The sequence below is a fragment of the Scyliorhinus torazame genome, chromosome 21 (genome assembly GCF_047496885.1).
Source record: "Scyliorhinus torazame isolate Kashiwa2021f chromosome 21, sScyTor2.1, whole genome shotgun sequence".
Lineage (NCBI taxonomy): Eukaryota > Metazoa > Chordata > Chondrichthyes > Carcharhiniformes > Scyliorhinidae > Scyliorhinus > Scyliorhinus torazame.
This window is the reverse complement of record NC_092727.1, coordinates 95,320,796-95,348,065: the sequence shown is the minus strand read 5'-3', so window position 1 is coordinate 95,348,065 and position 27,270 is coordinate 95,320,796. Positions and strand designations below refer to the sequence as shown.

The 27,270-nt window shown below is 49.2% G+C and overlaps 1 long non-coding RNA gene across 1 annotated transcript; it reads right to left on the bottom strand.

Annotated features, from left to right (window-relative positions):
• Nucleotides 1–205: 205 nt before the first annotated feature.
• Nucleotides 206–27,270, bottom strand: LOC140398019 (uncharacterized). The gene is made up of 3 exons (XR_011937384.1): nucleotides 26,994–27,270; nucleotides 2,615–2,754; nucleotides 206–2,222 (listed from the first exon to the last, which is right to left on the bottom strand). It is a non-coding gene; the product is annotated as an uncharacterized lncRNA (long non-coding RNA).

Here is a 27,270-nt window from a genome sequence, read left to right as displayed (position 1 = left end):
TAGCTATATAATGATTATAATTCATATAATTAATGAGTATAACTTGTATAACATCGGCACCATTTTGAACTGTGCATTTTCTTCTTTTCTTAGGGGTGAAAATGAATATTGTGGTGCTTTCATATAATATAATAAATGTAAACCTTTATGTCCATCTCGTAAGTATTCTTTCACTGACAATATCAGCATATTTATTGATTGGAATGTACAGAAAATAGCCCCACAATATCCTTCTTGTGACATTTGTATCCATCTTTAACTCCTTTAAAATCATGGAGCTAAAACCTGGAGGTCGATGCCAATTTGCCTTCGCCCTTGTTAAACTGCCTCAGAAAGTCAAAATCAATTCTTCTAAATCTACTGTATCTCCCTCACTAGCAGCACGGTGGGTGTCCCGAACCGTATGAATTGCAGCGGTTCAATAAGGTGGCAAGAGAGCAATTAGAGATGGGCAACAAATGTTGACCTATCCAGCGACGCTCACATCCCATGAAATAATATTTTTAATACAATGTTTGAAAAGCAGACAAGCAAGTCCAGAATCTGAGCTTGAGAGTGCTTCATACTCTAGCAGCAATGTGGCTATGGTCTTCTTCCTGCATGAAGCTGAGAGGCCTTAGGTTCAATGGCCAGTCTGCTTTCTGAGTTATCTGATCCCCGGCAGGATTTGAAATAGTGATATGATGGTGGGTAGCAGTGCAGTGGGAAGGGAAAACTGCTAGTTGGGTTTCAACTCCAATCACTCATGATGGAAAAATGGACATTGATTGATGATGGGATTTGTCTCAAATCTGTTGCGGTCCATTGGTAAATAGCTTGTCCAGAATCACGTTTGAGAGTTGCTTGAGGAGATGAGCTACTTGGGTTATGCACTAATGGACGCAGGAGTAAAACAAAACTCAAAGTAGTAACAGAAAAATATGAGCAAACAATTGTTAGGCGAACAATGCCAGAGAATGCCGTGGAGATATGGACAAGATTAACACAGAATGTCTTATGTTGTGATAGTAAACTTAAAGAAAGTTTTTCTTAAACTAAAACGGAGGAGGTTTAAAGTGCCAGTTTAGGGTTTGTTTCTTCATACATGCAGTAAAATACAGCCAGCGTATGGTTTTAATATCCATGCTTTAATTTGTACATGACAAGATTCAGTCAAAATCCCATTAATCATGACTGACATGCTATCCTTTAACTCTTTGCCCTGAAGATCAAATGATTCTCCTCATGTACATGGGAAATAGAGCAAGAACTAGCATAAAACATGTCTTCATGTCCGATTGAAAAGATAGCATCTAAAGTATTCATGATAGCTTGCCAGCTTTTAATCTGATTGTGGTAAATGAGGCGGCTGAGAAAAATCTGTAAACCTGGGGTAGAATTGACAAAAACTGGGAGAGCACCCATTTCGTTTCCATAGTGACCACGTCACTAAAAGCAAATGATCTTGTGGTACATTCACGCATTATTTGTGGGAACTTGCTGCGTACAGATTGTTTGCATTGTTTCTCTGTATTGTGACGACACTTCAACAGTGCTTCATTGGCTGTAAGGGAGTTATGAAGTGTGCCAAATAAATTGTCCTTTCCTCTTTCCTTGGAATTAGTGGCCTGAAATCTATTCTCGGGAAATGACCATTCCAATTCGGTGCCAGTGCTTTCACAGGTCTTTAATTGTGTAAGGGAAACAGGCACAATCCCAGGTTTCCATGAAAGGAATATTTCAGCCAGCAAGATATGAGGGATGCATTTCTTCACTTCTCTCTTTAATAGATGAAACACAGCAGGCACCAGAGCAGAGATCTTGTTCTGTGTGGAATTAAGCTGGGATGTTTCCATGGGCCAATTTGCAGGAATAATTAGTTGAGGTTTAATGTCACTGTTTCTTATCCACCCCCACCTTCCACCCTGAGGCACTTTGTATAATAAGACAGTAATGAAAAGGCACAGCCAGAGTGCTGGGATTTCGAAAGCACTGCATTTTTCAATGTCGATAGATATACAGATAGTTAACCCGCAGGCTAAATGAGACTGTTAAAGATAAAAGGTAATAAGGTACTATGTGTAGTACAGACAATTTGAGAAACAAAATTGCTTGAAGCTTGAATAGTGTCGGCTTCGAACTATGTGGCATTGGGGATAATATTCATTATATTTCTGCCCCTTTATGGATGAAGAAAGCATCGATTTTTTGTGGCAAGGGGAGAGATGCAACCCAACGTCCACCTGAAGGAGAAAACAAGTAACCCAACTTAAAAAGGAGCATCAATCATTCAAAATGCTTCCTATTGTCTGTCACAAAGGTGACAGAAGCAAATTAAAACAAACAAACATTTTTAAGCATGCCACACGTTAAATTATATAATAATATAGTGTAGATTTAAATAGTTCCACAGATTCAAAACAAATAACCAAACTTATGTTCACTTATAAATAATAATCACAACTCAGAAAAAGTAATTTAAAAAAATAAATAAATAATAATCACCTTTTTAAAATAATTTTTTAAAAATTATTTTAAAAGAATTAACAACAATAGTAATGCCTAGTTGAAAGAAAGTGCAAAAAATATGTTTAAAAAAGTTGTATATCTTTAAAACACTTTTCAAAAATGTTACCTGTTATTTTCTATCTAAATTTATTGTTTAAATGCCTGCATTCAATGGGCGTTCCCAAACTGGCCGCATCATAAAGGGGTGGGGCTGCACTTCTGCGCCGTGCTGGAGCTTGCGCAAACCGTGACGCTGAAGGCCAGAGCCTGCCGAAGAGAAAGGAAGGTACATCGCATTATCGAAGTGCAAGTAAATGTGCACATTTCTCTTTTAAAGTCCACGGCCCGTGGCTTCCCGCCGCTAGCAGGAAGGTACGGGCTTATTACCTCATCTTAAAGCACCAATAACCTTAAAGAGATAAAGGTTGTGTTCTGCGTTATTGTCTAGCGATGAATCTACAGAACTACTGGTGACTTAGCCAGAACTAGGATTTATTGTGCACACGTGGTAAGGTAACAATCAGATGCAGACCAAGTTACCATAGAATTACATTAGACTCTCCTGGAACTACCCTTATGCATGACTGTCCTCATCTTCCCTTACAACCTTCGGCTGGTAGCTGGAAGTTACTTATATCGGACGCCACCTGCTAGTGGGAGGTCACTATCCTGAGTACATGGCCACCTGCCAGTGGGAGGTCATACTGCTGAGTACATGTAATATTATCGACAGGTATATCACCACAGGTAATACATTTACAGTGGCAGTGCACTTAAAGTGGCAACAAGAAGAAGGAACAAATGGCTATGGACACGAAAATTAGAGAAGACCTTAAAGAAGGGACAACGGAAGACCTCAAAGGAGAGACAACAAAGACGTCAAACACAGGACCTCAGAAAGAGGGCAAAAGAAGACCTCAGAAAGGAGGCACTAGAAGACCCCAAAAAGACAGCAAAGGACAGGCCTCAGATAGAGGAAAACTCTCAAAAAAGATCCATAGGCAGCAAAGACCTCAAAGAGGAGGTAATAGATACCGCCCAGAAAGTGGGCAAAAAAAGACCCCAGAGAGAAGGCAATGAAAGAGCCCAGAAGGAGAAAAATGAAAGACCCACGAAGGAGGGCAATGAAAGACACCAGATGAAGGACAACAAGAGAATTGCAGAATGGGAACAAGTCAACATTTCATCGGAGACAGACCAGACCAACAGTGAAGCCAAAATGTTTTGGCTAAAGTTAAGACACATAGAAATGAAGGTTCCATTTGTGAAAGGTGTACCTCCAAAAAGAACATGATGGATTCTTCTCGGAAGAAACACAGAAATGAAAAACGTCCAAAGAAACCAGGAACTATTGAACATAAAGAGGGATCAGCAAAAATAATTAAAGCTCGAGAGAAAACAACAAGACTGACAGAAAACTTGGTGGAGAATAGTAAAATTGCAACAAAGTTACAAAATGAAGTTAAGATGAAGGAGAGCTAAATGAGCGGAGCTCCATGGAAAAGCAACTAGAAAATAAGAGCAAGTCCAGTGAATAATTGAACCAGGAGAATAAGAGCTTGAAAAAGGGAAGCTTGGCAATAAGAAACAAATTGAAGAGTTAAAAACACTGAAATTGGCAGAAGAATCAGTACTTCAGGCAGAGAAGGAAACTGATTACGTGCCAGAAGAAGATTGCTGAAATAGTCATGCGAATGAAAAAGCACAAGCAACAATTTAATAAAATGGTCAATGAAAAAGATGCTGAATTGAAAGGCTGAATAGAGAAGAAATGTTATCACATATGCTAAGTATCCGAAACAGAGGTCATACGACCAAGACTGCGAAAGAACTGTCATGACATAAGAATTTGTTGAATTGTGATAACATGTACCTGGGTGTATTATTTTTAAAAAACATATTAAGTAATATGACATGGTGTCATAAGATGAAACTTCGGTAGTGGATCAAGTTAGATCCCCGGAATTATTGCCTCTGTCATGACAAGTAGACATGGAGGGATGGATTGTTTGTAAACATGTGGATCATTTGAGCAAGAGCGATACGCTCCAGCAGTCAGTGTTGCCATCAAGAAATGTTTTTGAACCCGTAAGCACCAGAGTACCTAATCGACCTTTTATAGACATAACTGATAGCTCTGTGGAAACAAATAGTGATGAACTGCCTGTGTCAGAAAAGGTACTCGTTATTGCAGCTCCTGTTAATGTTATATGACCATCATCTCAGATAACCAAATAACGCTGCTCTACAAGAAACAGAAACCCCCCCTCATAGACTCGATTTAGAATTGTCCAACTCATGCCTGTAGTGTTTAGTTAGAATTTAGGATCAAGTAACTCAGTTATTAACAATGGTATAAAGGAGTTAAAGGGAGAGGAATGTAGTGATTTGTGGTGATTGCCCCTTCAAGGGAAACACAACAGAGTAAGGGTCACCTAGCTTGGGGGACCAACTAGGAATCAGTGTGGGTAATAAGCACAAGGAGGATTTTCGCGGTTGCGGCGATGACCAGCTAAGTCGCACGTTTAGGCACCTCCCGTTTTAACGGACTTTTGGGCTCTTATCGGGAGCCCCAATGGAAATTTTTCACGGCTAAACCCAGTGTGAGGCGACAAAGGAAGGAGTACCCCCCGGGTGTGGATGGAAAGAAGCGATAGTAGTGGCCAGATTGCGGAGGATCCTCTGGAGCAGCGGCAGAGAAGAGAAGGGAGAAGCAAGATGGCGGCTGAGGGAGCCCAGATGGTATGGGGCGCGGAACAGCAGGAGTTCCTCCGGCGATGTGTGGAGGAGCTCAAGAAAGAGGTGCTGGCGCCGATGTTGCTGGCGATTGAGGGATTGAAGGAGACGCAAAAGACTCAGGCGATGAAGCTCCGTGGAGTGAAGGCAAAGGCTGCCGAGAATGAAGACGAGATACAGGGCTTGGTGGTGAAGACGGAGACGCACGAGGCACTACATAAGAGGTGCACAGAAAGGCTGGAAGCCCTGGAAAATAGCTCGAGGAGGAAGAATTTAAGGATGTTGGGTCTTCCCGAAGGGACAGAAGGAGCGGATGTTGGGGCGTATGTGAGTACGATGCTCCATACTTTAATGGGAGCTGAGGCCTCAACGGGCCCCCTGGAAGTGGAGGGAGCATACCGGGTCCTCGTGAGAAGACCAAAGGCAGGGGAAATACCGCGAGCAATAGTGGTGAGATTCCACAGCTACAAGGACAGGGAGATGGTCCTGAGGTGGGCAAAGAAGACACGGAGTAGCAGATGGGAGAACGCGGTGATCCGCGTGTACCAAGATTGGAGTGCGGAGGTGGCGAGAAGGAGAGCGAGTTTCAATCGGGCCAAGGCGGTGCTCCACAGGAAGAAAGTGAAATTTGGAATGTTGCAGCCGGCGAGACTGTGGGTTACACACCAGGGCAAACACCACTACTTCGAGACGACAGACGAGGCGTGGACATTTATTCAAGAAGAGAAGTTGGACTAGATTTGCGGAATGGATGTTTGGAAAGAAGTAGCGAGGTGGTGGCAAGGAATTGTAAAGGGGGGAGAGGGGGAGGGCTTGTCTGTAAAAATGTTAGGCGGGAGAATATCTACGGAACACGAAGAAATGTGGGCGCCAGTGGGGAAGGGTACAGGGAAGGGGAGAGGGAGCTGCGCCATTAGGGGCGGGGCCGAGAGGGAAGCGCGGGCTTTGTTCCCGCGCTATGGAAACTGTGGCGGGAAAAGTGGGCGCAGGAAGGAAGGGGACCTCACACGCAGGGAGGCCAAGGGTAAACGGGGAAGCCGAGGTCAGCCAGAGTTTGCTGACTCCCGGAAGCAATATGGGGGGAGCAATCAAGCTAGAAGGGAATCTAGCGGTGGGGGGGGGGGGGGGGGAGGATTAACTGGGTTGCTGCTGCTGAGGGGAAGGGGGAGCTGATACGGGATGGGATGGTCGGGACGGGAGGGCGCCGTCTGGGGGACAAACGGGAGCGTGGGACCCGGGTGAGGAGCTGGTTTAAAAAAGGGGATGGCTAGTCGACGATGGGGCGGGGGGGGGGGGGGGGGGGGTAAAGAGCCCCCCAACCCGGTTGATCATGTGGAACGTGAGAAGGTTGAATGGGCCGATTAAGAGGGCAAGAGTATTTGCGCACCTAAAGAGACTGAAGGCGGATGTGGTTATGCTTCAGGAGACGCACCTGAAATTGGCGGATCAGGTCAGATTAAGGAAAGGATGGGTGGGACAGGTATTCCACTCAGGCTTAGATACAAAAAATAGAGGGGTGGCAATACTGGTGGGGAAACGGGTATTGTTTGAGGCTAAGACCATAGTGGTGGACAGTGGGGGCAGGTACGTGATGGTGAGTGGCAGATTGCAAGGTGAGGCGGTGGTGCTGGTGAACGTATATGCCCCGAACTGGGATGATGCGGGTTTTATGAAGCGTATGTTGGGGCGCATCCCGGACCTAGAGATGGGAAATTTGGTAATGGGGGGGGACTTCAACACGGTGCTGGACCCAGGGCTGGACCGCTCCAGATCTAGGACCGGGAGGAGGCCGGCAGCGGCCAAGGTGCCTAAGGGGTTTATGGAGCAGATGGGAGGAGTAGATCCCTGGAGATTTGCTAGACCGAGGAGTAAAGAGTTTTCCTTCTTCTCCCACGTCCATAAAGTGTACTCCCGGATAGACTTCTTTGTCCTGGGAAGGGCGCTGATCCCAAAAGTGGCAGGAACGGAATATTCGGCTATAGCCATTTCAGATCACGCCCCACATTGGGTAGATCTAGATCTAGGAGAGGAGAAGGAGCAGCACCCACTTTGGAGATTAGACATGGGACTGTTGGTGGATGAGGGGGTATGTGGAAGGGTGAGGGGATGTATTTAAAGATACCTAGAGGTCAATGATGATGGAGAGGTCCAGGTGGGAGTAGCATGGGAGGCGCTGAAGGCGCTGGTTAGGGGGGAGCTGATTTCCATAAGGGCCCACAAGGGGAAACAAGAGGGTAAAGAAAGGGAGAGACTGATTGGGGAGATTCTGAGGGTGGATAGGCAATATGCGGAGGCCCCGGATGAAGGGCTATACAGGGAAAGACGGAAACTACACACGGACTTTGACCTGCTGACCACGGGTAAGGCGGAGACACAGTGGAGGAAGGCACAGGGAATACAATACGAATATGGGGAAAAGGCGAGCCGACTGCTGGCCCAACAACTTAGGAAGAGGGGGGCCGCGAGAGAGATTGGAGGAGTCAGGGACGGGGAGGGAAGGATGGAACAGAGGGCGGAGAGGGTGAACGGGGTGTTTAAGTCATTTTATGAGAGGCTGGATAAGTCCCAACCCCCGGAGGGGAAAGAGGGAATGATACATTTCCTGGACCAGTTGGAGTTCCCGAGGGTTGAGGAGCATGTGGTGACTTGACTGGGAGCGCAGATTGAGGTGGAGGAGGTGGTAAAAGGAATCGGGAACATGCAGGCATTAAAGGCCCCGGGACCAGAGGGTTCCCGGTGGAAGTTTACAGGAAATATGTGGACCTGTTGGCCCCACTTCTGACGTGAACCTTCAATGAGGCTAAGGAAAGGGGGACACTACCCCCGACGATGTCGGAGGCGACAATATCGTTGATCCTGAAACGAGACAAAGACCCGCTGCAGTGCGGGTCATACAGGCCCATCTCCCTCCTAAATGTAGATGCCAAGTTACTGGCCAAAGTGATGGCGACAAGGATAGAGGACTGAGTCCCAGGGGTGGTACATGGCGACCAGACAGGGTTTGTTAAAGGGAGGCAATTGAATGCCAATATACGAAGGTTGCTGGGGGTGATGATGATGCCCCCACCGGAGGGGGAGGCGGAGATAGTGGTGGCGATGGATGCAGATAAGGCATTCGATAGAGTGGAGTGGGATTACCTGTGGAAGGTACTGAAGAGATTTGGATTTGGAGAGGGGTTCATCAGATGGGTTCAGCTCCTGTACGGGGCCCCGGTGGCAAGCGTGGTTACAAACAGGCAACAATCCGACTATTTCCGATTACATAGGGGCACAAGACAGGGGTGCCCCCTGTCCCCGTTACTGTTCGCATTGGCAATTGAGCCATTGGCCATAGCGCTGAGGGGCTCTAAGAAGTGGAGAGGGGTGCTTAGAGGAGGAGAGGAACATCGGGTGTCATTATATGCGGATGATTTGCTGCTATATGTGGCGGGCCCAGTGGAGGGGATGCCTGAGATAATGCAGACCTTCAGGGAGTTTGGAGAGTGCTCAGGATATAAATTGAATATGGGAAAGAGTGAACTTTTTGTGATGCACCCCGGGGAACAGGGCAGGGGAATAGATGATCTGCCGCTGAGGAGAGTAGCAAGGGAATTCCGATATCTATGGATCCAGGTGGCCATGAACTGGGGAACCTTGCATTCCCTGAACTTAACCTGACACGATTGGTAGAGCAGATGGAGGAGGACTGTAAGAGGTGGGACATGGTGCCCCTGTCATTGGCGGGTAGGGTGCAGGCGGTTAAAATGGTGGTCCTCCCGAGGTTTCTTTTTGTGTTTCAGTGCCTCCCCATACTGATTACAAAGGCCTTTTTCAAGAAGGTGGATAGGAGTATTATGAGCTTTGTGTGGGCTGGAAAGACCCCAAGGGTAAAGAGGGGGTTCCTGCAGCGCAGTAGGGATAGAGGGGGACTGGCACTGCCGTGTCTGAGTGATTATTATTGGGCCGCCAACGTGTCTATGATAAGTAAGTGGACGAGGGAAGAAGAATGAGCAGCGTGGAAAAGGCTGAAGATGGCGTCCTGTAGGGGAACTCGTTTAAAAGCACTGGCGACGGCGCCGTTACCATTCTCCTCGAAAAAATACACCACAAACCCAGTGGTGGTGGCGACTTTGAAGATTTGGGGGCAGTGGAGACGACATAGGGGAGTGACGGGTGCCTCGGTGTGGTCCCCGATAAGGAACAATCACAGGTTCTTCCCGGGAAGGATAGATGGGGGATTTCAATCTTGGCAGCGAGCAGGAATTGTGAAGCTGAAGGACTTGTTCTTGGACGGGACGTTCGCGAGTCTGGGAGCACTAGTAGGAAAATACGACTTGCCACCTGGGAATGCATCCGATATATGCAAGTGAGGGCATTTGCGAGGCAACAGGTGAGGGAATTTCCGCAGCTCCCGGCGCAAGGGATCCAGGACAGAGTGATTTTGGGGGCATGGGTTGGTGATGATAAAGTGTACGATATATACAGGGAAATGAGAGACGAGGGGGAGATGATGGTAGAGGAGCTGAAGGGTAAATGGGAGGAGGAGCTGGGGGAAGAGATTGAGGAGGTGCTGTGGGCAGATGCCCTAAGTAGGGTAAATTCCTCGTCCTCGTGTGCCAGGCTCAGCCTGATCCAATTCAAGGTTCTACACAGGGCGCATATGATGGGAGCAAGGCTGAGTAGATTTTATGGAGTGGAGGATAGGTGCGGGAGGTGCGCGGGAAGCCCGGCGAACCACATCCACATGTTCTGGTCATGTCCAGTATTGCATGGGTTCTGGGTGGGTGTGGCAAGAGTGATTTCAAAGGTGGTGGGGGTCCGGGTCGAACCAAGCTGGTGGTTGGCTATATTTGGGGTTGCAGAAGAGCCAGGAGTGCAGGAGGCGAGAGAGGCCGATGTTTTGGCCTTTGCGTCCCTAGTAGCCCGGCGAAGGATTCTACTTATGTGGAAAGAAGCTAAACCCCCGGGCGTGGAGGCCTGGATAAACGACATGGCAGGGTTTGTAAAATTGGAGCGAATAAAGTGCGCACTAAGAGGTTCGGCTCAGGGGTTCACCAGGCGGTGGCAACCGTTCCTCGACTATCTCGCAGAGAGATAAGGGAAAACAGGAAAGACAGCAGCAGCAACCCAGGGGGGAGGGGCGGGGGGGGGGCATTCGGGTTTTTGGGGGTTTTTGTTTTGTTACATGCTAGTTGGTTATATTTATTTTTTCAGTGTTACTATTTCTTTTTTTTTCTTCTTTCTTGTTTCTTTGTTTTCGGCACTTGCTGTTAGTTAATATATTATTTAAATAACGGTCAATGTACATTTTGTTACATTGTAAGTTGTAAAAATGGAAAATTCTTTTTGATCGAAAAACTTTAATAAAATATATATTTTTTTAAATAAAAAAATAAGCACAGGGAGTCGAGTCCTTTCTGAGGCATGGAGACATGCAGGGAGCTAATAGCAGCTGTGTGGCTCCTGTACAATTCTTCCTATTAATAAATCCTTTTGTGTTTCTAATGAAGTCTGTGAAACTGCATCATTACAGCATAGAATGTAGAATGTAGAATTTACAGTGCAGAAGGAGGCCATTTGGCCCATTGAGTCTGCACCGGCTCTTGGAAAGAGCACCCTACCCAAGGTCAACACCTCCACCCTATCCCCATAACACAGTAACCCCACCCAACACTAAGGACAATTTTGGACACTAAGGGCAATTTATCACGGCCAATCCACCTAACCTGCACATCTTTGGACTGTAGGAGGAAACCAGAGCACCCGGAGGAAACCCACGCACACACGGGGAGGATGTGCAGACTCCGCACAGACAGTGACCCAAGCCGGAATCGAACCTGGGACCCTGGAGCTGTGAAGCGATTGTGCTATCCACTATGCTACCGTGCTGCCCGTTAACAGTCCTCACTGGAAATTAGTCAGGAGCTTGAAACTGCTTGAATTTGCCTTACCCACGTCGTGGGGAAGGCAATATTAGAACTCCCCTATCACTGACCTAGCTGAGGTCAGCTAATTCATTAGGGTTGCGGATTAACTGTGGGATATTCCTGGTCTCGGTTACTTCCTGTATGAATTTGCTGGGGTGCCAGGGAGTTACGTCATGGAATACAGTCATTCCTGAGTTGATTTGGTTGAGTTTTATTGGAATTTTATCTCTCGGGCACTTTTGGGTTGCTATCTCTTTGGGTTGCTAGCCCTTCAGGATTACCCTATCCAAGAATATCCAAGAATTATACATTGGACATTGCTGCCAGCATCCCAAGAAAAAGTCATGAAAGCATGGAACATAATTTTCATTTCCATTTATTGTGAATACTTTTGCGTATTAGTTCGAAAGGTATTAGTGAGATGGGGTGAAAGGTTGTTGAGGTAGGGACATTGGAGAAAAGAGGTCATCATAGACTTACTCTATGCCGGAAAAATCTTACTTTAAAATAAATATAATTATTGATGAACTTATCATAGAATTCTTACAGTGCAGAAAGAAGCCATTCACCCTCTGAAAGAGCACCCTGGGCCCAATCCTCCAATCTATCTCCGTAATCCCACCTAGGAACAATATAGCATTGTCAATCCACCTAGCCTGCACATCTTTGGACTAAAGGAGGAAACCGGAGCACCCAGAGGAAAGTCACGCAGACATGGGAAGAATGTGCAAACTTCATACAGTCACCTAAGGTTGGAATCAAACTGGGGTCTCTGGCTCTGTGAGGCAGTAGTGCTAATCATTGCGCCACCATGCCGCCCATTGCAGATAACCAGAAGGCTGGATCTAAATTTTGGTTACAGGAGGCATTGATGCTCACATGATACAATTCCTACACTAGCATTCTGATAGTTGCCTGGTGGGGAGGCAGTTGTGAGGAGCTAATCTTTTTCCGACATCCTCGCTGTTGGGATTTTCTCCTGGACTTTTGGAGAGTGGTTTCAAAAAGTTCTCAGGAGATAAATTGGAAATCACGCCGATAAAAAACTATGGATGGACGACTGGACTTTTGCCAAACCTTCTGGTGGAATTGTGGAATTCTCCATTTTATTTCTAAGGGTGGTGGTGGGCAGATCCCACTTGCCGGAATTATGTGAAGCCGCTCCCAAATTGTCGCTTCATTAATTATGTGCCAGCAAGTATCTCTCCGTATCACTTGGTGGGTTGGGAGCTGATCCATCCGTCTGCTGTCGACCGACAGGTTCAAAGATCCAGGTGCCATATTTAAATGGCAGCTCAATGCATATACATCTCTCCCTCCAGCCCACCTGTCTTCACGAGAACATGCAGGATGTCAGCAACCAAGAGGCAAAAGGCTAGCAGCCTCAAGAAGAAGTCTACACCACTTTTCAACCCTTGAGGCCTTGATTTGAGGAGTCTGGGTGGACAGGAATGTCCCCTACCCCGGGATAGTTCGAGGAAGCACAGCAACCTCCCCTCCTTGGCCTGGGAAGCCATTGCCCTGGAGGCCAGCAGAACTGGCACCCGTGTCAGAAACATCACACAGTCCTCGAAGCGGATGACTGATTTCATCTGCACCACCATTGTAAGTCCTCCCTCATCTCCCTCCAGTCTCAAACTCCCAGCATGGCATCATGTGCTCAAATGGCTCCTCTCTTCATGGATCACGCACATTCATTAGCGGGGGACACATATCAATGTCCATACTCTCATGGACACTTTAACCTCACCGCCATCCATCCCATCGGTCATGTTTCTCACACTCCATCCTCTGGCCGCTCTGGTGAGCGCTCACCACACACAAGTGACATGTATTTCATTCAACCTCTGCTTCATCCCTCTGATGACATGTCTTTTTTTCACCTTCATACAGGCTAAGCTGGCACGGAACAAACACCAACACACAGCTGAGCATTTCTCCAAGCCCCCAGAGCACCTCTGAAGATGAGGGGTCACTACGTTCACCCGGACTCCCCACCAGTGTAGGGAGACGCACCTTGATGGGGAATAACTCAAGATTTGACTCAGGGTAATTTTCTGTAGAACACCTCACAAACACATTTCCACAGCAGTCGGAGTCAGGGAAAGCCCAGGGGCGGGATTCTCCGACCCCCCGCCGAGTCGGAGAATCGCCAGGGGTCGGCGTGAATCCCGGCCCTGCCGGCTGCCGAATTTTCCGGCCTCCCAAAAATCACCCCGACATGAATCCCGCCAACCGCCTCGGAGAATGGCGAGGTCCGGCGCGGCGAAATGGGCCGCGGGGCCGCCCGAATTCTCCGGCCCGCGATGGGCCAAGCGGCCACCTGTTTTAGGCCCGTCCCGCCGGCGTAAATTAAGGTAGGTACTTACCGGCGGGACCCAGCTCCGCGGGCAGCCTCCGGGGTCCTCGGGGGGGGCACGGGGGTATCTGGCCCTGGGGGTACCCCCACGGTGGCCTGGCCCGCGATCGGAGCCCACCGATCCACGGGCGACCGTGAGGGCACTCTATTCCTCCATGTCGGCTGCTGTGGACCTCCGCGATGGCTGACGCGGAGATGAACCCCCCCTGCGCTTGCCCTGTGATGACGCCAGCACACGCTGGCGCTCCCGCGCATGCGCCAACTCGCGACGGCCAGTGGAGGCACTTCAGCGCCGGTTGGCGTGGTGCCAAGCCCCTTCCGCACCGGCCAGCGCAGCGCAAACCACTCCGGCACCGGCCTCGCCCCTGAAGGTGTGGAGGATTCCGCACCTTTGGGGCAGCCCAACGCTGGAGTGGTCCACGCCACTCCTCAGCGCCAGAGTGGCCCGTCCCGCTGGTTCACGGAGAATCTCACCCCAGGTCTCCAGAACTCGGAGGGCTGCTGGAGACCAGCTACCCGCTCAGTCCCATCAGATGGTGACCCCCCTGGAAGCGGCTTCCAAGCTCACTGGGGGAGATGCAAAAGGAGGTGGTGGTATATCAGGTAGAAATTCAATAGTTACACAGCAGACTAGAATGAAGAAAGGGAGAGTCCGAGTCCTGTGTAATGTTGTGGCTCCGACATGCAAGCGCTTTGATGCCACCCTGGGAAGATTGGCGACCTTGGTCCAGCAGGTCTTGCTGGATTTGTGATCGACCCTGCACACTTTGGCCAGGCAGTCTAGTGGGCACAATCAGAATGGAAGTAACATGGGGATGAGGCACTTTGCTTTCATTCTAGGTGGTCTATTTCCTGCAGGAGTCGGGTCTGGTCTCTCTGGCGCCCACAGGGAGGATGAGCAGCAACCAGGCACCTCTAGGGCCTCCACCCAGGACATCCAAAGAGTGTGTAGCCGCTCAGGGACCCCCTGTGTCTGTGCCCGTACAAATTCCAGCAGTGTAGGCCACCGAAGATGCTCTGCGCCTGAGCAGGAGACGCTTATCATCAGGCCGGAGCCCTCCAGGCTCGAGCCACCAGAGGCCGTCCGCCCAGGTCATCACAGGCATTAGGACATATCAGTCAATGGGCTGCTTCTACCTCTGCTGTGGACGTCAGAGCAGCACCAAGGCGTATTGATAGGGTTAGGAAAGATTAAAAAAGGTTGATGTCACCTCTGGTTCGCGGGTGTGCTATCACTGTGAATAACCTTCACTTATTGAAACTCATTGGACTGGTACGTGAATGTTCTGATCAACTAGAAATATTTTGATTTTTCTCCTTGTAATCCCTCTTATCTCGATGCTCACTCAGTCAGAGTGTCCCATTTTTAAGATTAACATTAATATGATGTCAACCTCAGTTCAGCTAGTGTCCGGACCCTTGTGTGTTATCAAGGAGATGTGTGTAAATCTTTATTAGGAGTGTATGATGGGAAGGTTTTGAACCCTTGTTCCTCAAGGGGCAGCAATGGTGAGGACAGCTCATCGGCAATGTTGCTCTGGTGGCATCTGGGTCTTCTCAGCGTTCGTGCCTGAACCTAAGACATACACCTTTGGATGAGAGACCCAGGACGGTCCACAATTCCTTCATGGCAGTGTTTACGTCATTAAATAGTGGTTAAGCATCAAACCTTGACTCACATCGCTGTTCTTCTTTGTCAGACTTTAAGTGGACAGAGTGACCACGTCAGCGGGTCACCGATGACCATAGCAAGGATCAAATGCTAGCGAATCTTGAGGTCAAAATGCCCAAGTGTGAATGCAGGGCCCATCCTCTCAGTAATCATAGAAGAGAATCATAGAATCGCTACAGTGCGGAAGGAGGCCATTCGGCCCATCAAGTCTGCACTGGCCCTTGAAATGAGCACCCTATCTAGGCCCATGCCCCCATACTAACCCCGAAACCCAGTAACCCCACCTAACCTTTTGTACACCAAGGGGAAATTTAGCATGAACAGTCCACCTAACCTGCACATCATTGGACTGTGGGAGGAAAACGGAGCACCCGGAGGAAACCGAAGCACATAAGGGAGAAAGTGCACCCTCCACGCAGACAGTTACCCGAGACTGGAATTGAACCTGGGTCCCTGGCGCTGTGAAGCAGAGTGCTAACTATGTGTCACCGTGCCGCCCCTGTGATGGCATTAAATGGCTTGGAGGGCTAGAGGAAATGATTCCAGGTGACTGGATTTAAATTTCCTCCTCCTGGGACTTGTCAGTTATTAAAATATCATGGACACATCTCCTCCGTCATCCTCTGTGGCATCAGCGCGTTCAAACTGTCCCTCCGGAGCTCCCTGGATTTCTTGGGCCTCCTCATCTTCATCCTCTGCTGAGTTTTCATCCTCCCTCTGCTCACCTTGTGGTAAGGACTCATCTCTTTGCATAGCCAGATTATGATGGGCAGAGCAAACTGCAGGCAACCCTCCCCGGTGCTTTTTCAGAGAGCTGCTTGAGTGGTCCATGCAGTGAATCGCATCTTCAGAATTCATATGGTCTGCTCTATGAGGGAGCATGTGGAGGTTGGAATATCAAGTCTGAGGCCGATGCACTGGAGCTATCACCCAGTGTTTAAGTGGGTAGGGTGAGGCACGATCAATTTGGCTGGAGACGAAGTTGAATTCAAACTGAGGCTTTATTAGTGTCTGAAGTGTGGCCTCCTACAGCAACTGACGAAATGGCTGCTAGCTGAAGGCCACGCATATTTATAACCCGGCTCCTGGGCGGAGCTAGCATGCAGGGGCCCAGGTGAACCTGTACTGCAGGTTCTACCGTACAACCCTTAATATCAGAACACAGTGGTTTACCACATTCACCCCCTGTTAAAATTGAGTCCGGCGGGGGGGGTGGATAACTATATACAATTCGCAATCTTTAATATTTACAGAACAGTGAAAAAAAAATGTCTCTGGTCATCTGGTGGGCCGGTCAGAGGTTCAGCCGGTCCGGCGCCTTGATCGTCCTCTGGGATCGACAAAGTGGAGCCGGCGATGTTGGTGCTGTCGTGGTCGAAGTTGACTCCGGGAGCGTGCCAAAATCCTCTTCATCAACGGGGGTGGGCAGGGGGAGGACGGACAGTCCTAAGGGGGGTGATGGGGGTGGCGGGGGAGGGGAGGGTGGCACCGGGGGCGACGGGGGTGGTGTGGGGGTGGAACCTGCTAGTGTCAGGTCCCTGAGGGAGACGGTATCCTGACAGCCGTCGGGGAACGCCACGTAGGCGTACTGTGGGTTTGCGTGGAGCAGGTGCACCCTTTCCACCAACGGGTCCACCTTGTGGAGCCGTACATGTTTACGGAGAAGCACGGTTCCCAGAGCTGTGAGCCAAGTTGGGAGTGATACCCCGGATGTGGACTTCCTGGGGAAGGCAAAAAGGTGTTCATGTGGTGTATTGTTAGGAGCAGTGCAAAGTAATGAGCGAATGGAATGTAGTGCATCAGCAAGGACCTCTTGCCAGCGGGAGGCCAGGAAATTTCTGGACCGTAGGGCCAGCTGGACGGCCCTCCATACCGTCCCATTCTCCCTGTCTCCCTGTCCGTTTCCCCAGGGGTTGTAGCTGCTGGAGGCGATACCCCTGCTGAGCAGGAACTGGCATAGCTCATCACTCATGAATGAGGATCCCCTGTCACTGTGGATGTAGGCAGGGAAGCCGAACAGAGTGAAGATAGAATTAAGGGCTTTAATGATGGTGGCAGACGTCATGTCGGGGCATGGGATGGCGAAGGGAAAACGGGAGTATTCATCGATCACACTGAGGAAATACGTGTGTCGGTCGGAGGAGGGGAGGGGGCCTTTGAAATCCACGCTGAGGCGTTCAAAGGGGCGGGAGGCCTTCACCAGGTGCACGCGGTCCGGCCAGTAGAAGTGCAGTTTGCACTCCGCACAGACCTGGCAGTCCTTGGTGATCGTCCTTACTTCCTCGATGGAGTAGGGCAAATTTTGTGCCTTAATGAAGTGGTACAACTGAGTGACCCCTGGGTGACAAAGGCTGTCGTGCAGGGTCCGGAGTCGGTCTACCCGTGCGCTGGCACATGTACCTCGGGATAGAGCGCCTGGGGGCTCGTTGAGTTTGCCAGGGCGATACTTAATCTCGTAGTTATAGGTGGAGAGCTCGATTCTCCACCGCAAGATTTTGTCATTTTTGATCTTGCCCCGCTGCGTGTTGTTGAACATGAAGGCTACGTACCGTTGGTCAGTGAGGAGAGTGAATCTCCTGCCGGCCAGGTAATGCCTCCGATGTCGCACAGCCTCAACGATAGCATGGGCCTCCTTTTCGACGGATGAGTGCCGAATTTCAGAGGCATGGAGGGTGCGGGAAAAGAATGCCACGGGCCTGACTGCCTGTTTGAGGGTGGCGGCAAGGGCGATGTCCGATGCGTTGCTTTCTACTTGGAAAGGAAGTGTTTCATCTACGGCGTGCATTGTGGCCTTGGCAATATCAGCTCTGATCCGGGCGAAGGCCTGTTGGGCCTCTGCCGTCAGGGGGAAATGAGTGGACTGTATGAGTGGGCGGGCCTTGTCCACATAGTTTGGGACCCACTGAGCGTAATACAAGAAGAACCCCAGGCAGCGTTTGAGGGCCTTTGGGCAGTGGGGGAGGGGAAGCTCCATGAGGGGGCGCATGCGGTCGGGATTGCGCCCCAGAACTCCATTCAGGACCACATAGCCGAGGATGGCTAAGTGGTTTGTACGGAACACACACTTCTCCTTGTTATACGTGAGGTTGAGGAGAGTGGCGGTGCGGAGAAATTTAGCAAGGTTGGCGTCGTGGTCATGCTGATCATGGCCGCAGATGGTCACATTGTCTAGGTACGGAAACGTGGCCCACAAGCCGTACCGGTCGAGCATTCGGTCCATCTCCCTTTGGAAGACTGAAACCCCATTGGTGACGCTGAAGGGGACCCTAAGGAAGTGATATAGCCGGCCGTCAGCCTCAAAGGCGGTGTATGGCCGGTCCGATTTACGGATGGGGAGCTGGTGGTAAGCGGATTTCAGGTCCACCGTTGAGAAGACCCGGTACTGTGCAATCTGGTTAACCATGTCACATATGCATGGGAGGGGGTACGCGTCGAGCTGCGTGTACCTGTTTATGGTCTGGCTGTAGTCCACGACCATTCGATTTTTCTCCCCAGACTTAACCACTACCACTTGAGCTCTCCAGGGACTGTTGCTGGCCTCGATGACTCCCTCCTGAAGCAACCGCTGGACCTCGGACCTGATGAAGGCCTTATCCTGGGTGCTGTACCGTCTGCTCCTGGTGCCGACGGGTTTCCAATCTGGAGTTACATTGGCAAAGAGGGAAGGAGGATCGACCTTTAGGGTCACGAGGCTGCACACAGTGAGGGGTGGTAAGGGTCCGCCGAATTTAAGGGTCAGGCTCTGGAGGTTGCACTGAAAATCCAGGCCAAGGATAAGTGCAGCGCAGAGGTTAGGGAGAACGTAGAGGCGAAAACCATGGAACTCTACGCCTTGGACTGTGAGCGTGACCGTGCAGTACCCCCGGATCACTACGCGATGGGATCTGGAGGCCAGGGAGATACTTTGATTGGTAGGGTGTACCTTAAGGGAGCAGCGCCTTACCGTATTTGGATGTACGAAGCTCTCAGTGCTCCCGGAGTCCAGTAGGCAGGAGGTCATGTGGCCGTTGACTTTCACGCTGGTGGATGCGTTGGTCAGAGTGTGTGGTCTGGACTGGTCGATTACCATGGATGCGAGTCATGGTTGATCGTCGGGTAGTGAGGCAGCCGCTGCGCCGGGGTCTTGAAACGCCGTTGGTCTCCGTGTGCTGCGGGGTGGACAAGATGGTGGCGCCCGGAGATCCTGGGGGTCACAAAATGGCGGCCCCATGGAACACACGTTGCGGGGGTGGAGCAAGATGGCGGCGCCCATGAAACGCACGTGTTGAGCGGGAGAGAAGATGGCGGCGACCATTGCTCACACATGGCCTGGAGAGGAGGGGAGGATAGTAGCGTCCATTGTCCGTGACCGCGGGGGTGGGGGAGACCGCTGCCGCTGAGCGGGCCTGGTGCGGGGGAGAAGATGGTGGCGCCCATTGCACGCACATGGCCTGGGAAGGAGGGGAGGATAGCAGTGCCCATTGTCCGTGATTGCAGGGGGAGGTGGGGGCGACCGCTGCCGCTGAGCGGGCCTGGCACACCGCTGCGTAGTGGCCCTTGTTCGCGCAGGCCTTACAAAGGGCAGTGCGGGCTGGGCAGCGTTGGGGGGGGGTGTCTTTGTTGGCCGCAAAAATAGCTTTGGAGTCCCCCGGAGATCACCGCTGGCGCGTAGCGCAGGCGTACTGGGTGGGTAGCGCCCCCGCTGGGGTGGCTGCCTGTGGCGCCCATGAAGCATAGGAGGAGTGGGCCGCGCAGTTGGGGGCGTAGGACTGTACATTGCGCAGGGCGACCGTCATGGAAAACGCCAGTGTTTTAGTCTCTGCGAGGTCGAGCGTGGCCCCTTCTAGGAGCCGCTGCCTGATAACATCGGACCCAATCCCAGTTACAAAAGCGTCCCTCATAAGGAGATCTGAGTGCTCCTTAGCTGTAACGTCCTGGCAGTCACAGTCCCGAACTAGTGGGATCAGGGCCTTCCAGAAGTCCTCGATTAACTCACCAGTTAGTTGAGTACGCGTTGCGAGCGCGTGCCTGGCGAAGAGCGTGTTCGCCTTCTGCTCATAACTCTCTTTGAGTCGAGTCATAGCGTCAGCGGAATTGGGCGCATCCTGGACCAGCGGGAAGATTTTAGAGTTGAGTCTGGAGTACGATTTGAATCTTCTGAGCCTCTGGAACAGGGGTCGGCGCCGCTTTGATATACGCTTCAAAACAAGCTAGCCAGTGCTGAAAGTCCTTTCTGGCGTCGCTTACGTGTGGATCCAGCTGCAGTCGATATGGTTTAATCCGGAGGTCCATCTTCTGAATCAGATGCTAATAAATTGAGGCACGATCAATTTGGCTGGAGACGAAGTTGAATTCAAACTGAGGCTTTATTAGTCTCTGAAGTGTGGCCTCCTACAGCAGCTGACGAAATGGCTGCGAGCTGAAGGCCACGCATATTTATAACCCGGCTCCTGGGCGGAGCTAGCATGCAGGGGCCCAGGTGAACCTGTAGTGCAGGTTCTACCATACAACCCTTAATATAGGAACACAGTGGGTCACCACAGTAGGCCTTGTCTCCCAGCAGCCATCCCTAAAGAAGTTCTGGCCCCTTGAAAATCCCAGGCGCCTGGGAGTGACTGAGGATGAAGGAGACTCCCAGGAGCATACATGTAGGATGTGTTTGCAAATTTGTAGGTGATAGAAGTCCCCCTCCAAGCTACTCACCACCTTGACTTGAAAATATATCGCCGTTCCTTCACTGTTGCTGGTCAAAATCCTGGAACTCCCTCCCCAACAGCACTGTGGGTATACCGACAACACAGGGACTGCAGCGATTTAAGAAGGCAGCTCATCACCAGCTTCTCAAGAGCAATTCAGACTGGGCAATAAATGCTGGCCTAGCCAGATACGCCCAGATCTTTTGAATGAATACAGAAAATATTGTAAATTCCACGGCTTTTAACCGTGCGGCACAGTAACATAGTGGTTAGCACTGTTGCTTCGTAGCTGTGCAAAGATGTGCAGGTTAGGTGGATTGGCCACGCTAAATTGCCTTTCGTGTCCACAAAGGTTAGGTGGGATTACTTGGTTACGGGGTTAGGGTGGAGGTGTGGGCTTAAGTAGGGTGCTCTTTCTCAGGGCTGGTGCAAACTTGATGGGCCAAATGGCCTCCTTCTGCACTGTAAATTCTATGATTCTATAATTCGCTGTCCTTTTTTCTTTAAATTTAGAGTACCCAATTAATTTTTCCAAATAAGGGGCAATTTAGCGTGGCCAATCCACCTATCCTGCACATCTTTGGGTTGTGGGGGCGAAACCCACGCAAACACGGGGAGAATGTGCAAACACCACACGGACAGTGACCCAGAGCCGGGATCGAACCTGGGACCTCGGTGCTGTGAGGCTGCAGTGCTGCCCACTGCGCCACCGTGCTGCCCTTCACAGGCAGTTCTGTGCAACTTTAGTGGCGACAGATTTTTCAGCTTTGATGTGTCACCAATAGTACAGGTCAAAACAAGCTGATCAGACCCACTGTAAAGTTGTTTGTTGGGAGATGTTCTGCTTGGCACTCCCTATTATCACTATTGAACTGCTATAATACTCACTTAAGTGTTGCAAATCATGCACAATGAGTGAATGCAATCGTGGACGGGGCGCATTTAAAGTGATGTCCTGTAAATTATTGTCACAATGCGAGGCAGCAAAGCAATACCCTTGACAGGTCTAGAGGGCATTTGACAAATAAGCAGCAGATCCAGTAAGCATGAGAATCGACCAGCACCAGGGTCAAATCTGTGTCTTCATACCCGCTGTATGTGGGAAGAGATAAGAAAGGTGGTGTCTGATTTAACGAACAACGCCTAAGAATGATGACTATCCATTATCTCACTTTACTTTATATGGGCCAATGTCGCAATGACTTTACCCGGCAATGCGTAGGTCTGAGACACAATTATCTTACGAGGCTGTGGTGAGATATGACATATATTTCCCTTAGATTGAAGTAAATAGCTATCTGATAAGGTAGAAGGACCATTCAATGTTAAAGACTGGAATTAAATGGCTTTATTAAACTAGCTTTATTGGTTGAGGGATTAATGTTGTCTCAGGCACCCGGAGAACTCCCTATTTTACTTTGAAGAGAACAATTGAATCATTTAATGTCCACCTCAACAGATACATGGGCTTAGGTTTAATGGCTTTACCATAGACCAGTGATTTTCAAACTTTTTATCTGGGGACCCATTTTTACCAACCGGCCAATCTTCGGGACCCAACCCAGCCAACCTTCGCAACCCTTGCCGGCCGGCCTTCGCAGCCTATGCCTGCTGATCTGTGCGACCCACCATTTTCTCTTACCTTGTTTGCTGCTGACAAAAATGGAGGATATGGTTTTGGGTCCCTTTGGCCCTCGTACACGCTCCTCCAATGGAACCTGTTGGAAGAAGGTGAAGCCTTCCGGTGTCGGAAAGTATGGAGTCTCCATCTGTCCAAAATTCTGCATTTCTTTCCTGGAAAATTTTATCAAATAAAACCCCCCCGAACTTGTAAAAAAAAATGAATAAAATAAATGAAAAAAATAAAAATAAAATGAAAATAAATGAATAAAATGAATAAAATCCCTCCAACTTGTAAATTAAAAAGCTGCGACAGTGTAAAAAAAAAGCCTCCGCACTGCGCATGCTTGCCCGATCATCGGCGCGCATGCACATAGTTTTGCGCATACGCGCCGATGATCTGACACGCATGAGCAGTGCGGCCGCATTTTTTTTACATGTTCGCGGCCATTCTGAAGGCCGCTTGCAGCCGGCGGTATTAACAGCCGGCTGCTGCGGCTGTTGCGTGCAGATTTGCGCGATCGGGAGCGCCGCAACGGACGGCTCCGTGACCCTCCCGACACCCACCCGTGACCCACCCACGGGTCGCGCCCCCGAATTTGACAATGCCTGCCATAGACAGCACTTCACTTTTCTAGTGTGGCAAGCAGTACATATATTTGTACTCTCTAAGATTATCATTCATATAATGCGTATGATTCTTCCCTTTGCAAGACAGGATAGCAAATAATAATGTACATTAATTGTGGAAGGATCACAGTGTAGCAAACCCCACACCACTGGTGAGGACAATATAATGTTGGTCATTGACAGGCAGTACATGATCTGCTGATGTGCAAGATGCGAATGTTTAATTTTTGAAATATGTTGCTCACATTTACCCATTGTGCAAATGATTACCATCTGAATTATCTTGTTCCTGATCCTAATTCAAATCATTGCTTATTTCAACAACAAGTGCTTTAAGTTCCATAGGTATGAATCAAAAAAAAATGTTTCTTGCAGTCAGGTAAGAAAATGTCATCCAATAGAGTCATAGGGCTGAATTTTACATTCCCCCACCAGGTTCCCCTGCCCGCATTGATCTCTCTCTGCATTTTTACAATGGGACAGCAAGATCTCGGACAGCCTGCCTACCGTTGCACCAATAGAGACCCTCAAGTGGGAAATTAATGACCATGGACAGGGGGGATGTCCGCAAAGTTACCCAATTCAGGTCTCGGATGGGAAAGTGGGATCGCCTACTTGAACCTTCTCCTTCCACACTGGACACCCTTCCACAAAGTCCTCTCTTCACCCCCTCCTGGCCTTTTCATCAAGACCCCCAACTCACTTCTCCTTACCTCCTCTCAGGCTACACCTCTCCTCCCACGCGAGGCCCTACTTACCTGGTCCTGGACTTTGGGACATAGAATGTAGGGACTGCATGTAGTCCCATTCCTAGCCATTAAGCTACGGGGTACAGTTGTGCATAGTGTGCTGCAGCCATTCAGATTGGCAGGCCACACCCTGAGGCAAACCTCTCCGAGATGTTGGAGCATTAAAATGGCCGCCAAACAGCTCGGATCGGTGAAGCAGGCTGCATTCCCTGCTGACACTTTGGGAGGCCAGGCGAGAAACCCCTCCCATTTGAAAAACCTGGGCTGGATTCTACGCACCCCGACGCCAAAATCGCGTTCGACGACGGGGTGGAGAATCCATTTCGGTGCCGAAATTGGAAGCAGCGGCGGTTTTCAAATTGTCCGCCCCCTGAATATCGGAGTACTAGTATAGTACGCCACGCCGAGTATCCACCGCCTCAGGCCATTGCCTGAGGCCCACCCCACGATGCTCCGTTGTTGACCGGCCGAATTCCCAATGGCGTGGGGCTTGTGTGGTCTCACCATCCGAGATCCTCACGTGGCGGCTGTGGATTCAGTCCGGGGCCGCCACAGTCAGGGGAGGGCCGATCGGCGGGCGGGGTGAGGGCTTCATTTGGGGCTGGGGGCAATGTGGGCGGGCGGTCCGGGGTGCGCGTGTGGCTGATGAGGGGCACTATTTTGCCGGTCCAGCTCTGCGGGCTGAGTCCGCCGTGGAGCACGGCACGGCCGCTGTAGGCCGCCGCGGTGCGCATGCGCGGCCTCTGACCCGGAAATGAGGGGGACCATATCGGCAGCTAGAGTTGCGAGCTCTACAACAGCTGCCTGCTAGCCCCCAGCAAAACGGTGAACCTGTGACCTTTAGACACCAGTTTTCCTGGTGTAAAAGACCACAGTTTTCAAAACAACGTGGGGCCTTAGTCCCATAAAACAGCGAATCCAGCCCCCTGTCCTTAGAAACATTACAGGACAGAATGAGGCCATTCAGCTTATCAAGTCCATGTCAGATCTCTATCGGAAAATACAATCAATCTCATTCTCTTGCTCGATCCTCATACCCTTGCATTTCATTCAAGAGTCTATCCGATTTCCTGAAGATGCAATCTTGCTTAGTGAGATTGTGCTGGTTGACCCCACTACATCTCAGATACTTCTAAAGTTAAGAGTTCGAAGATTTAGTCATTTGATTCCAGAAAAGACAATCTGCTCTCTGGACTGACAATTGACTCTTCATGAAGAGGACTCAATTTTACACATTTCTAAATTTATTTACGGAGTTACAGAGGTTAAATTTATTGTTCCTACATTGGGGTAAGAGCAAATCTAGAGCCAGTCTTTTCCTTCACATAGATTTATTACTGCCACCACTGCCACTATCACCACTACTTAAGAAAAATTCCCCAACCTTTCCCTAATGAGTGACAGCTGCTCTCTATTACAGACTGAAGCCTAAACCTGGTTATAACAGGATTCCAACATTAACACAGGTTAATGTTGTGGTGTTCTTTGTGATTCTTATTATCAAGATGAATGTCGTAGTGTTCACAAAGACCACAGGAGCGAAGTTCAATAACAAAGCTAACATTTTTTACACTACTTATTAAAGCTCGACCACTTACTCCTATAGCAAGCAATAATCTCGTAATGTACAATCTACACTCTACTAATACTAGTCCCTACACTCTATCGCTAACTGTACGCTGCACCCTCTATACCTCTCCTCTGCACTCTCTCCAGCCCTCTCCCAGAAGCCTGAGAGTCAGTTCTTTATATAGTTCAGCATCTAGCTCCATCTAGTGGTCAATTATGATATTACATTAACCCTTGATATTCTAGGCATTCTACATGATGTCACAAATGCGTTAACTTTGTCCTCATGTCCTAACCCAGCAACCATTGTTTTAGTGTGTCTATTGATAGCAATGGTGGGCAACCTACGGCCTATCTAGGTTCTGAGTGCGGCCCACAAGGAATTTTGTTGACTGTTGACCACGTGCAGGTTTCCCACATTCCACTGATTTACGTCTGTGTAGTTTTTTTTCCTAATAGAATGATGTGACGCACGTGTAAGGCAAGGCCAAGTGAAGTGAGGTGGGTGCTGGCGTTCCCTTTGTGACCAAATCATAACATTTTCTTTTCTTTTTTATCATTAGAAGTTGATGGAAGTTTTATTATTATCTAAATGATTAAGTAGTTTCTATAATGTACTATGAAATAGTCACATGTATTAAATGTATTAATCTGATTCACATGATCATGGTTAGTGAACAAGCCCGATTTCAATCTTGACGCCCACTGAAATGAAGGAGGGCCACTCATGCAGCCCATTCACTAGCCTAGGTCACCCATCACTGATTGCCTGTCACCACATATCAATGAACACAAATAATAAGGTTAAAGATTTTTGCAGATGGGCATCAGGTGTGTAGGTTGAGACAAAATCTCAGTATTTCTGAAGAAAGTCCTTACTCCAGGAGTGCTCAAGAGTTTTGTCCTTGTTGGCTTCAAACCATGGAGTCTCAAGAGTCCCATATAAACTCTATTAACTTATATACATCGCAAATGGCTGATCTTGATGTTCTGCATTCGGATCTTTTCACCAAAACTTAAAATTCCCCCTTTTAAGCCTCCACGGCAATATGACAAACCAGCAAAGGAGAAAATGAGTGCAACCAGGACAGAGTTGCCTCGGCTTCGAAGTTGGATGCCAGACTTATAGAATTAGACTTGTAGAATTACATGGAATTTTATAGAATTTAGAACCCATAGAATTTGTCGAGTCCCTCCAGTGGTGAAGGAGGCTAATCGGCCCATCAAGTCTGCACAGACTCTCTGAAAGAGTACTCTACCTAGGCCCACTCCCCCGCCCTAACCCCATGCATTGATCATGGCCAATCCATCTAACCTGCACAGTTTTGCATAAATCTTCATAGGATTAGACTTTTAGAATTACATAGAATTTGTCAATTTATATAAATCAATTTATAGAATTAAATCAAGAATTATAAAATTTTGATGTGTAGAATTACATAGACTTATAGAAAAGACTTATAGAATTACATAGAATTTTAGACATCTACAGGATAGAATAGGCCATTCATCCAACTGGTCGAAGCTGTTATTTATGCTCCATCAAAGCCTCTTCAGCTCACCATATAACCATAGGTTGGACATTCTTACCTTGGGAATATTTGTTGAGGCTTGCACTCCATGAAATAACAGCGAGCTTGATCACAGAAGGCAGGCAACCATGAGAGGAGAATTCACAGGGCTTATTGAAATATATGTGTCGATGCCCACATGGATCAGTGAGTCGAACTGAGGCATGGCCTTCATTAGCAGCATACTTACTGAAACACAGGAAGGCAGGTGGTTCTGATAGTGCTGCCAATACATTGTCAGCACAACATTTAGGCAGTTGATTGGTCGCAGTTGCAGCAATTGTGCAGGCCTCCAG